The 13602-nt window shown below is 43.1% G+C and overlaps 1 pseudogene; it reads right to left on the bottom strand.

Moving 5' to 3' along the window:
- LOC127572767 (contactin-associated protein-like 5) overlaps positions 1-13602 on the bottom strand; it is a 991970-nt pseudogene that overhangs the window by 417493 nt on the left and 560875 nt on the right.

Here is a 13602-nt window from a genome sequence, read left to right as displayed (position 1 = left end):
GAGAGAATTTGGTAGCTAAGGAGCCTTTAGGGGAAACTGATCATATTAAGATTGAATGTTACATGGAGATTGAATGTGATTCAGTTCACCCTGAAACTGAAATTTGGCAGTAAATATAGGAAAGTGGAGGAATTTTCAAATGATGAGAGAGTGAAAGGTGATCATGCTCAAGGGTATTCTTGTAATTAAACTCACTGAAAGTCAACATGCAGATGAGCATGCAATTATTGAATCCGGATGAAGGGTCTCAACCCGAAATGTCAACTGTCCATTTCCCTCTGTAGATGGTGCCTGACCCATCGAGTTCTTCCAGCATTTTGTGTGTTCTGGGAGTGCAAGTGATATGTTGAGGTCTATTACAAGAGGATTTGAATACAAGAGTAAATTATGAAACCACAATTATGAAAGTCTCCAGTGTGACCACATCTAGAATATAGTGTACATGTCTAGTCCTCCTACATAAGGGAGCACAAAGAGGGTTCACCAGATTGGTTCCTGGGATGTGTGGATTGTCCTATGAGGAGAGATTAAACACTGGCTCTCTACTCTCCTGAGTTTAGAAGAATGAAGGGTAATCTCATTGAAGCATAGACAAAGTCTAAGGGGTTTAAGAGGGTAAGATTCGAGGATGATGTTTCTCTAGTCTGGAGTTTCTCACCCCAGAGGTCTTAGTCTCAAAATAAGAGGTTGGTAAAATTGGTAAATTGGTTTATTGTTGTCACACATACAGAGGTACAGCGATAAACTTTGTTTTGCATGCAATCCATACAGATAATTTCATTACAACAGTGCATTGAAGTAGCATAAGGGAAAACAATAACAGAATGCAGAATAACGTGTTACACTCAGGACTTTGAATTTTTTACTCCAGAGGGCTTTGAATGCTCAGTTGTTGAATATATTCAAGACAGTGATTGATAAATTATTGAATAGTAATGAATTCATGAAGATGGGGTTGGTGTAAGAAAGAGGGACTGAGGTAAAAGATGAACCATGACCTTACTCAATGGCAGAATAGACCCAGGGAGCTTCTTCTACTTCTTATGTTTTTATGATGTTAACTTTGAGCAAATGGGCAGAGATTTGACAGATGGACTATAATGTAGTAAATGTGATGTTATGTACTTTATATACAAAAGCAGAATATTGTTTAAATGGAGAGAGATTATAGAATGCCGGTGTTCAGAGAGATCTGGGTATCCACAACAATGCAACACAGCAAGTTAGGATGCACATACAACAAGTAACTCGGAAGCAAATGGAAAGTTGGTCTTTATTGCAATAGGTTGGGTATAATATTGTGGTAAGTTTTCTACAATGCTACAGGGTAGTGGTGAGAACAAATCTGTATAACTACACACCACTTTCTCTCCTTATTGAAGGAGGGACATACTTGTATTTCAGAGAAGATTTATGAGGATGATACGCGGGGTGAAGGAGTTGTCCACTGAGGAAAGGTCGAGCAGTTTGGTCTGCATTCATTGGAGTTCAGAAGAAAGAGTGACATGGAAAATGTCACAGTTATGCTTCCCCTTGAGGGGCATCAGGCACTGAGGCAGAGTTTCAGAAAAAGTGTTCTTCCATTCAAGACAGAGGCAAGGAGGATTTTCTTCTCTCAGAAGAGCAGGAAGCTCTGGGGTTCCCTGCCCCACAGAGCTGTGAAAGTAGATAGTTGAATACATTCAAGGTCAAAACAGTGAGATTCTTGGACTATCAGGAAGAAGAGTGCTGAGGCTAAGGATGCAGAATTTTGCAGTGCAGAGGAATCCAGGTAAATTATCATCAGCTTATCCCCAGGACAACCCTGGCCTCACCCGATTGGAGATATTCCTTTGTCCTGTCCACCCTTCTCCCACCCTCTCTGCAACTTAAAACTAACTTATTTTCCCACTTACCCTTGTTCTGAGGAAAGGTCTTTGACCTATAATATGAACTCTTGTTCCACAGATGCTGCCTGACCTGCAGAGTGTTTCCAGCATTTTCTGCTTTTGTTTCAGATTGGCCCTGAAGTTATTAAACAGCAGGACAGGCATATACGGTCTTTATCCAACTCCTGCTCCTATTTCTTGTGTTCATTGTTCAGTCTCATTAGCAGCTGCACTGGAGAAGCATGAAATGATCTCAAAGAGAACTAAACTACAAAACTGTTTCTTAAAGGAAGTAGGTCTCAATTTTACAATTTTTTCTTCTGGTTTAGATATGGTAAATTTGTTTATTATTGTCACATGTACCGAGGTACAGTGAAAAATTGTATTTTGCATGCCATCCATACAGATCATTTCATCACATCAGTGCATTGAGGTAGTACAAGGGAAAACAATAACAGAATGCAGAATAAAGTGTTACCGTTACAGAGAAAGTGCAGTGCAGGTAGACAATAAGGTGCAAGGCCATAATGAGGTAGACTGTGAGGTCAAGAGTCCATCTTATCATACTATGGGACTGTTCAATAGTCTTATAACAGCAGGATAGAAGCTGTCCTTGATCCTGGTGGTACGTGCTTTCAGTGCTTATACACTGCACCCATTTAGTGCTGAAGTCCAATTTTGGACAAGAATTTCTTCATTCAGAAGGTAGTGATGCTTTCAAATATTCCGTCTCAGTGATTGTGTCAATTCAACGTTGAGGTCAAATAGAATCCAGAGGAATAAAGGAACCTAGGTGTTGAAAATGCAAATGGATGAAATACAAGGTTAGCCATAATAACAGAGTCAAAGGGGTGTATGGCCAACTCCTGTTCCAATTTATTCTTATGTTTATCTTCACAACCCTTCTAGATTGTCCTGGAAAAGATTACAAACAATACCAAGAGAAAAATTGTAATGGAAAGAGAAAGTCAGGGCTGAGGGGAATTAAGGGTATTTGGCAAAGGGTCATCCCATCAAGTGACAAAGAGTTTTTTCATTTCCAGTTGACTGAAGAAAGACGGCCCACCATCAGAATGGGTCTCTGAGGTGACCAACAGTAAAAGCCTGGGCAGGCCAGATGATGGTCGAAGACCATCTAAAAAAAATCACAGGATTTCATCCGACAACAATTTTTACAGATGCACCACAGAAATAATCCTCTCCGGATGCATCACAGCTTGGTCTACCAACTGCTCTGCCCAAAACTGCAAGAAATTGCAGAGGGCTGTAAACGCAACCCTGTCCATCACACAAACCAGCCTCCCCTCCATTGACTCTGTCCGCACTTCCCACTGCCTTGGAAAAGCAGCCAACATAATCAAAGACCCCACCTACCACAGACATTCTCTCTTCTCCTCCTCCCATCGGGGAAAAGATACAAAAGCTTGAGAACATGTACCACCAGGCTCAAGAACAGTTTCTATCCTGCTGTTATTAGACTCTTGAATGGACCTCTCATACGCTAAAAAGATGAACTCTTGATCTCCCAACCTACCTCATCGTGGCCCTTGCACTTTATTTGATAAGACAGACTCTTGACCTCACAATCTACTTTGTTATGCTCTTGCACCTTATTGTCTGCCTGCACTTTCTCTGTAACTGTAACACTTTATTCTGCATTCTGTTATTGCTTTTCCCTTGTACTATCTCAGTGCACTGTTGTAAAGAAATGATCTGTATGGATGGCATGCAAAACAAGTTTTTGACTGTACCTCAATACATATAACAATAATAAACTAATTTACCAATTATTTCTCTACCTGCACTGCACTTTCTCTGTAACTGTAACATTATATTCTGCATTCTGTTTTCCTTTTACTACCTGTATGTACTTATGTATGGAACGATCTGCCTGGGTGGCACGCAAACAAAAGCTTTTCAATGTATCTCAGTACATGTGACAATAATAAACTGATTCCAATATCAAGATTACAAAATTCCTTGTTCTGGCTGACTCTATAAGCTACATCGTTGAACCTTTGACCAGAAACAAATTTAGAAATGGCTGGCACGTTAAAAGTGACAAGTGCTCAATACAAAATGGTTCATCTGACAAATGTTGAGATCCCACCTCCAAAATAGTAGCTGCTTCCTGAGTACATCAATGTCTGCACAGTCAAATGAGAAGTGGAGGAAGCTTTGCCATTCAACAAGACACTGACACGATTCCGTCTGATGCTCAAATGGATGGAGTGCCATTGTCCGTCATTTAGATTGACACCTGTGGGAGCAAAACAGTCCATGAGTCTCGGTAAAGTATGTTTTTGGCATGGCTTGGAAAAAATCTACTTGGAATATTGCCAAGAAGAATCTTAATGCACAGAAGTACGAGTAAATAGGAGCAGCAGGTAGCCACTCACTTTTCAAGACTGCCCTGCTATTTAGTATGATCATGGCTGATCTGCCTCAGGCCTCAACTCCTTTTGTGTATCAGAGGCACGGTGGTGTAATGGTTAGCGTAAGGCTATTACAGCACCACAGTGTAATGGTTAGCCTAAGGCTATTACAGCACCAGCGACCTGGGTTCAATTCCGGCCGCTGTGTGTAAGGAGTTTGTATGTTCTCCCTGTGTCTGCGTGGGTTTCCTCTGGGTGCTCCAGTTTCCTCCCACATTCCAAAGACATACAGGTTAGGAAGTTGTGGGCATACTATGTTGGTGCCGGAAGTGTGGCGACACTTGCAGGCTGCACCCAGAACATTCAATGCAAAAGATGCATTTCACTGTGTGTTTCGATGTACCTGCGACTAATAAAGATATCTTATCTTATCAAACCCCCGATATGTCAAACCTTTATTTAAACCTCCACTTTAAATACTTCCTATGAGCTAGACTCTACAACTCTCTGGGATAGAACATTCCAGAGATTCACCACTATCTCTTGTTAGAAATCAGGGTAATACATAAAATCAAAAACAAGCTAATAAAAGCATAGAAGACTAAGTGTAGGCCAAGTGCTGGTAAATGGAATTAGTACAGATGGGTACTTGATGTTGTCATGGACACAGTAGGCCGAAAGACCTGTTTTTCCACTATGTGACTCTAAAGCACATTAGACTGTGAACTGAAATGAGGGATTTTAGAGGACATAATCATTAGCTAACCAAGAGAGACTGCTGAGTTGGCACAGTTAGCCCACACTATCTTGAAATAAAATTGTTATTCAACTTCAGCACGTAATATGTAGAGTGAAGAGATCCCACTGAACTTTGAACCAATCATGAACTACCATGCTTCAAAGAACCAATTGATAAGCTGTGCACATTACAAGAAGGAAAATTTGATTAATTCAAAGTTTGTTCACTGCACCTTGGGAAAAAAGGCCCTTGTCTAATGGAAGATGGCATCTAAAGACTCAGATATCAAGTGAGTGAGTTTACTCAAAGCACTGGGAAAATCCAGCTGTATTCATTTAGTCTGCATGTAACTGATTTAAGATAAGAGATATAAGATATCTTTATCAGTCACAAGTCCATCGAAACACACAGTGAAATGCATCTTTTGCATAGAGTTTTCTGGGGGCAGCCCGCAAGTGTCGCCACACTTCCAGCGCCAGCATAGCATGTAACTTGAATTCAAGACTTGCGGGGTCGATTGATCTACTTCTGCTCTTATTTTCTCAAGTCCATTTGCCCCAACGTCGTATGCAATGTTGAAAATGAAAGGAGCAAATAGTTCCCCTGGTTGGAATCATTTACAACTTGCACATTTAGCAACCAGAAAAAAGAGATGAGTAGAATTTTATTAACACGAATCCTGTGGACAAACACTAACAGTTCCATGCTCAGATGCAAGTGTTTAGCCACAGAAATGCCATTGAGATTTCAGCATGAATCCCTGAACTCGCTGTTTGCCCTTCCCCAACAATATCATTGTGAGCAGTTTTGGGCCCCATATCTAAGGAAGGATGTGCTGGCATTGGAGAGGATCCAGAGGAGATTTACAAGAATGATCCCAGGAACGAAAAGGTTAATGTATGAGAAGCATGTGATGGCTCTGGGCCTGTACTCACTGGAGTTTAGAAGGAGGAAGTGGTATCTCATTGAAACATATCGAATATTGACAGGCCTGGATGGAATGGATGTGGACAGGATGTTTCCAGTAGTGGGAGAGTCTCGGACCAGAGGGCACAGCCTCAGGATAGAAGGATGTCCCTTTAGAACAGAGATGAGGAGGAATTTCTTGAGCCAGAGGGTAGTGAATCTGTGGAACTCATTGCCACAGACGGCTGTGGTGTCCAAGGCATTGGGTATATTGAAAGCGGAGGTTAATAGGTTCTTGATTAGTAAGGGTGTTAAAGATTACAGGGAGAAGGCAGGAGAATGGGGTTAAGAGGGAAAAATAAATCAACCATGATCCAATGGTGGAGCAGACTCAAAGGGCCGAATGGCTGAATTCTGCTGCTATGTCCTATGGTCTTCTGGTCACTACCTCAGTGTTGGGCTTATCAAAAAGCCAAGCCATGGAGTGCAAACATGCATCAGTTCCACAGAGCTTTCACTGGAGTATCTGCCTGCCAAACCTGCATCAGATTAGGTTTGTGAAGTCCAACATAATTATTAGCTAATTTACCTTTTGTTAAAATAATTAGATAGAGCTGTTAAATAAAATCAGAAATTGCTGGAAATACACAACAGGTCAAGTCGCATCTGTGGGAAGAGAAACAGAGTTAATGTTTCCGGTCAAAGACCCTTCATCAGAACTGGAAGGAGAGAAAAGGAACTTGTTAAGGGAGGTGGGGGATGGTTGATATCTCTGAGAGGTTAAAATTGGGGTGACCATGGGGATACGCTGTAAACAAGGTTATCTGGTCAATAACTAAATGGGAGCAGTTAGAGAGTGAGAACGTAGACAAAAGAACATGGACAAAGAAATGGAGACTGCAGATGCTGGAATCTGAGGGAACACACAAAGCGCTGGAGGATCTCAAAGAACGTAGGAGTTGCAAAATGCAGAGCAGGAAGGCATGGCCGGTACATCAGGCCGGGAATGTCCTCCAACTCCAGAGAGGAAAAAGAGAAATAAAACAGCTGAGCCAATATCACAGATAAACAACTGACCCAGACAGAGAAAATAAACTATCTGAAGTTGTAGAATTCAGTGTTGAGTCCAGATGACTTGACCCCAGAAAGCAGTTGAAGCTAAGTCATTAAATACATAAGATAAGATGTTATTTATTTATTAGTACATCGAAACACACAGCGAAATTCGTCTTTTTGCGTGACTCAGAGTGTGCTGGGGGCAGCCCGCAAGTGTCGCCACTCTTCCGTCGCCAACATAGCATGCCCACAACTTCCTAACCTGTGTTTCTTCGGAATCTGAGAGGAAACCAGAGCACCCGGAGGAAACCCACGCAGACACGGGGAGAACGTACAAACTCCTTACAGACAGCGGCGGGAATGAACCCGCGTTGTTGGCGCTGTAATAGCATTACACTAATTGCTACACTACTGTGCTGCCAAGGAAGAAGTTCGAGGGATATGGAGAGAAAGCTGGAACAGGATGGTGAATTTAAATGATCAGCATTAGGAATATCTACAGGATTCCATGCCTCAAGAAGGCAACATCCAACTTCATCATCAAAGATCCCAGGGCCATGCCATCTTTTCGCAACTACCATCAGGCAGGACGTACAGAAGCCTGAAGTCCCACACCACCAGGTTCAAGAACAGCTACTTCCCTTCAACCATTAGCAACACTATGACCAGTTTGATCACTTTGCACTAAAATGGACTTCATGGAACATAGAACACTACAGCACAGTACAGGCCCTTCGGCCCAAAATGTTGTGCTGATGTTTCATCCTGCAGCAAGATCTATTTAACCCTTCCCTCCCACATAGCCCTCCATTTTTCTATCATTCATCTGCCTATCTAAGAATCTCCTAAATGTCCCAAATGTATCTGCCTCCACAACCTCTGCTGGCAGTGCGTCCCAAGCACCCACCACTCTCTGTATAAAAAACTTACCTCTGACATCCCCTTTATACCTTCCTCCGACCTTAAAATTATGCCCCCTCGTGTTTGTCATTTTCTCCCTGGGAAAAAGTCTCTGACTGTCTACTCGATCCATGCCTCTTATCATCTTGTACACCTCTATCAAGTCACCTCTCATCCTCCTTCTCTCCAAAGAGAAAAGCCCCAGCTCGCTCAATCTATCCTCATAAGACATGCTCTCCAATCCAGGCAGCATCCTGGTAAATTTCCTCTGCACCCTCTCTAAAGCTTCTACATACTTCCTATAATGAGGCAACCAGAACTGAACACAATACTCCAAGTGTGGTCTAACCAGAGTTTTTAGAGCTGCAACATTACCTCTATGCTGCTAAGAGTCCTGTATTCTTGTATTCTTGTATTGAAGGCAGAATAACATTGTATTCTGCTTTCAAATTCAATCTTCCAAAGTGTATCACTTCACACTTTTCCGGGTTGAACTCTACCTGCCACTTCTCAGCCCAGCTCTGCATTCTATCAATATCTTGTTGTAATCTACAGCAACCTTCAACATTATCCACAAAACCACCAACCTTCACGTCATCAGCAAACTTACTAACCCACCCTTCCACATCCTCATCCAAGTCATTTATAAAAATCACAGGAGCAGGCGTCCCAGAACAGATCCCCGCAGAACACCAGTGGTCACCGACCTCCAGGCAGAATATGCTCCATCTGTCATGACCATCTTGCCTTCTGTGGGTGAGCCAATTCTTAATTCACATGGGCAAGTTTCCCTGGATCCCATGTCTCCTGACTTTCTGAATGAGCCTTCCATGAGGAACCTTATCAAACACCTTACTAAAATCTGTTTACACCACATCCATTGCTCTACCTTCATCAATGTGCTTTGTCACATCCTCAAAGAATTCAGTCAGGCTCGTGAGGTACGATCTGCCCCTCAAAAAGCCATGCTGACTGTCCCTAATCAGCCTATGCTTCTCTAAATGCCCATAAATCCTGTCTCTAAGAATTTTCTCCAATAATGTGCCCACCACTGAAGTAAAACTCACTGGTCTATAATTCCCAGGGTTATCCTTACTTCCTTTCTTAGACAAAGGAACAACATTTGCCACCCTCCAATCATCTGGCACTATTCCTGTGGCCAGTGAGGACGCAAAGATTATCACCAAAGGCGCAGCAATCTCTTCCCTAGCTTCCCATAATAACCTTGGATATATCCTGTCTGGCCCCAGTGACTTATCTGTCCTAATGTTTTTCAAAAGTTCCAGCACATCCTCTTTCCTCATGTCAACATGCCTTTGTGTATTAGCCTGTTGTATGCCATGCTCACAAACGTCAAGGTCTCTCTCTCTCTGGTGACTACTGAAGCAAAGTATTCATTAAGGATCTCCCCTAGCTCTTCTGACTCCAGGCACATGTTTCCTCTTTTATCCCTGACCAGCCCTACCCTCACTCTAGTCATCTTCCTATTCTTCACATACATGTAGAACACCTTGGGGTTTTCCTTAATCCTACTTGCCAAGGATTTCTCATGCCCCCTTCTCGCTCTCCTTAGTCCATTCTTGAGCTCCCTCCTGGCTACCTTGTAACTCTCCAGAGCCCTGTCTGATCCTTGCCTTCTAAACCTTAGGTAAGCTTCTTTCTTCCTCTTGACAAGATATTCTATGTCTCTTGTCTTTGTTTTTCTTTGTTCCAAATATGTTCTTCCTTGGAAAATATTTATGTTTAAAATTTAATGTAATTTATGTTTTTCTTGTGAATACTGCTTATATGATGCTATGTGCCTGTGATGCTGCTGCAAGCAAGTTTTTCATTGCACCTGTGCATACGTGTACTCGTGCATATGACAATAAATTTGACTTTGACGATTATGATTAGATTGAATGGTGGAACGTCAAAGGGTTAATGGACTACTTCACACTCCTATTTCCCATGTTTCTATATTTACCTGCCCTTTCATTATTTGAGACCTCCATCTCTGCAAATCATCACCCCATCTCTAACCCACACCCCTTCACTCCACAGTCCTTGCAGCCAAGTCTGTGTTCACCGAATTCCTCCAGTCCAGCCTTCACCCCACCGCTGTTCTGAAACAGTGCTAGTCCAAGTCATTTGGGGAAAAATACTTTGCTGTAAACAAGTGTGAAATTTGCATGTCAATATGGAAGCTTGTGAACTGTCAATATCTCCACTTTCACATAATTTGCAGCTTTTCAATACTGAAATTTATTCAATTAAGAGATTCCCCACAAACCGAGTTTGAACGTCAGCATTTAATTTGCAAGGGAACAAAACCTTTCAAGCATTCACCATTCAATTAGCAGTTTCTGCAGAAGGAGACCTGGTGCTGTTAGTTTGCTGGGGTGGAACTAAAAGCTTAATTCAATGTAAGCCTTTTTTGACAGCCTGTAACTTTACACTTTGCCAAGGGTGTGGGTTGTATTGGTCATTTGGAAAAATTTACTATATTAAGAAATACTTATAATTGACAAGTAAAAATAATGAGAAAAAATTCGAGATTATCCATCTTTAATGCACTCTGTTTACAAAAAGAGGTAAAGATTTTACAGAACATGCATGCTTTCATCTGATTGGACATTGAGAACAAGAATTGGGGCATCATGTTCCAGCTGTATAAGATATTGATGAGAACGCTCCTGGAATGCCATGTGCAGTTCTGCTCCAGAAATGATGTGATTAAGCTCGAGAGAGTGCAAAAAAGATTCACAAGGATGTTGTTGGGACTGGAGGGCTTGGATTACGAGGAGAGACTGGATAGGCTGGGACTAGTTTGCCTGGAGTGAAGGAGGCTGAAGGGTGATCTTACAAAGGTGTCTCAAATCATGAGGGGCATAAGGTCACAGTCTTTCTCCCAGGGTAGGGGAATCTAAAACCAGAGGGCAAAGGTTTAAGGTGAGAGGGGAAAGATTTCAAGGGGACCAGAGAAGAAACACAGAGACACAAGAGATTCTGCAGATGCAGGAATCTGCAGCAACACACACAAAATGCTGGAGGAACTCAGCAGGTCAGGCAGCATCCATGGAGGGAAATAAACAGTCGACATTTTGGGTCGAGACCCTTCATCAGGACTGGAGGGGAAGAGGGCAGAAGCCAGAATAAGAAAGTTTGAGGAGGGGGAAGAGCACAGGCTGACAGGTGATAGGTGAGTCCAGGTGAGAGCGGGAAAGTAGGTGGGTGGGCGAGGGCGGATCAAGGGAATGATGTGAGAAGCAGGGAGATGATAGGTGGAAGAGGCAAAGGGCTGAAGAAGAAGGATTCCGATAGGAGAGGACAGTGGACCATGGAATATGGAGCAAGGTTTTCCACACAGAGGGTGGCAGGAATATGCAACAAGCTGCCAGAGGAAGTTGCAGAGACGCGTACAATTACGGCATTTGAAAGACCTTTGGGCAGGTACATGGATAAGCAGTGTTTAAAGGGATATGGACAAGCTGCAGGCAAATGGGACTAGCTCAGGAAGGCACCTTGGTCTGTATGGATGAGTTGGGTCTCTCCGTGTCTGCGTGGGTTTCCTCCGGGTGCTCCCATTTCCTCCTACATTCCAAAAGACGTACGGGTTAGGAAGTAGTGGGCGTGCTATGTTGGCGCCGGAAGCGTGGCAACACCTGCGGGCTGCCTCCAGAACACTCTACCCAAAAAGATGCATTTCACTGTGTGTTTCGATGTACATGTGACTAATAAAGATATCTTATCTTAAGAGCCCCTCTCCGTGCTGTATAACATTATAAACAATGACTGTCCTTATATTCCAGAAGCTCTGGCATATTTATATCAGATTGATGGACATCCATCCATCCCCCCCCCACCTCTCTTTTTTTCCTTTAACTGTCCCTTTAACCTGCCTCTCTAACTAAGTTATGGGTTTTCTCATCTTTCCTGGCTTAGAGTCATAGAACTACTGAATCATTATGAAGCATTTAATCATTTAAAGGATACCATTCACTCATTGAGGCTGCTAGAAGACCCTTCAGTTTAAGATAAGATTTCTTTATTAGTCACATGTACATCGAAACACACAGTGAAATGCATCTTTTGCATAGAATGTTCAGGGGGCAGCCCGCAAGTGTCGCCACGCTTCCGGCGCCAACATAGCACGCCCACAACTTCCTAACCCGTACGACTTTGGAACGTGGGAGGAAACCGGAGCACCCGGAGGAAACACAAGCAGACACAGGGAGAACGTACAAACTCCTTACAGACAGCGGCCGGAATTGAACCTGGGTCGCTGGCGCTGTAATAGCGTTACGCTAACTGTTAAACTACCGTGCCGCCCTCCCCCATATCTTCCACTCCCCCATAGCTTCCATAGCATCCTGAAAATTATCTTTCCTCATGACTCTCCAATTCCCTTTTGAAAATCCTGAGTGACTTTATTTCCACCACTCTCTAAGTAGTGAGTTGCAGATCCTAACTCCATAAAAGTAGATTATTCCCCCTTGTATATTTTACTCCAACTTATAAATCTGTGAATATAAAACATAGGTCAGCACTGTACAGCACAGCTGGCCCACAAAATCTGTGCTGGCCATGATGCCAAATTAAAATAATTCAATCTGCCTGCACATGTTCTGTATCCCTCCATTCCCTATCTGTTTATGTACCTGTCTAAATGTCTTTGAAACATTGCTATCATACCTGCTTCCATCACCTCCCCTGGCAGCATGTTCCAGGCATCTGTGTCAAAACTTGTTATGTAAATCCTGTTCAAATTTTCCCCCTCTCGTCTTAAGGCTTTGGCTTCCAGTAGTTGACATTTCCACTCTGGGAAAAAGACTATCTACCCTATCTCTGCCTCTCATAATTTTCTGTGCTTTGATCAGGTCACCTCTCAGCCTCCGACGCTCCAGGAAAAACAGGAAAACCTATCTTTATAGCCAATACTATTTAATCCAGGCAACATCCCAAACCTCTTCTGCAAACTCTCCAAAGCCTCCACATCCTTTGTGTAATGTGGCAAGCAGAACTCAATGTGGTCCAACCAAAGTTTTATACAGCTGCTGCATGACTTGCCAACTTTTATACTCAATGCCCAACCAATGAAGGCAAGCATGCTGTATGCCATCTTTACCACCCTATCTGCTTGTGTTGTCACTTTCAGGGACCTATAGACTTGCACCCTAAGATCCCTCTGTACATCAGTGCCCCTATTTTGTTTTCCTTTTCTGAAGGTGGTTTATTAAGTGATTACAGAATTACATTAATATAATATTATAGTACATGATTCATACTATTTACAGTTCCAAATTATAACATGGTCAGCACTATCCAGAATATGCTCGAACCCCTGTGATGCCCACCAGTCCCAGAAATCCCCCATTGCACCCCTGGATACGGCGTGCTTCTTCTCCAAGGGCACACAGGCATGGATGTAACCCTGGAACAGGGGCAGGCAATCAGCTCGGGCAGAACCCTTGACTGCCCGCCACCCAGACCCGTGAGTGGCCACCTTGGCCAGGCCCAGGAGCAATCTGACCAGGAGGTCCCCCGACGGACCTACCTCTCTCCGCACCAGGTGACCAAAGATCAGGAGCGTGGGGCTGAAGTGCGACCAAAACTTGATCAGCAGCCCCTTCAGATACTCAAATAGAGGCTTCAGCTTTTCACAATATACATAACACATCGTCTCCTCCCAGCCGCAGAAATGACAGGTGGCTGGGGAGTCCGTAAGTCGACTTAAGAATCTGTTACACAGTACTTCTCTGTGCAACACTTTCCACCC

Source organism: Pristis pectinata, chromosome 1, assembly GCF_009764475.1.
Source record: "Pristis pectinata isolate sPriPec2 chromosome 1, sPriPec2.1.pri, whole genome shotgun sequence".
Lineage (NCBI taxonomy): Eukaryota > Metazoa > Chordata > Chondrichthyes > Rhinopristiformes > Pristidae > Pristis > Pristis pectinata.
This window is presented reverse-complemented; position numbering and strand designations above follow the sequence as displayed.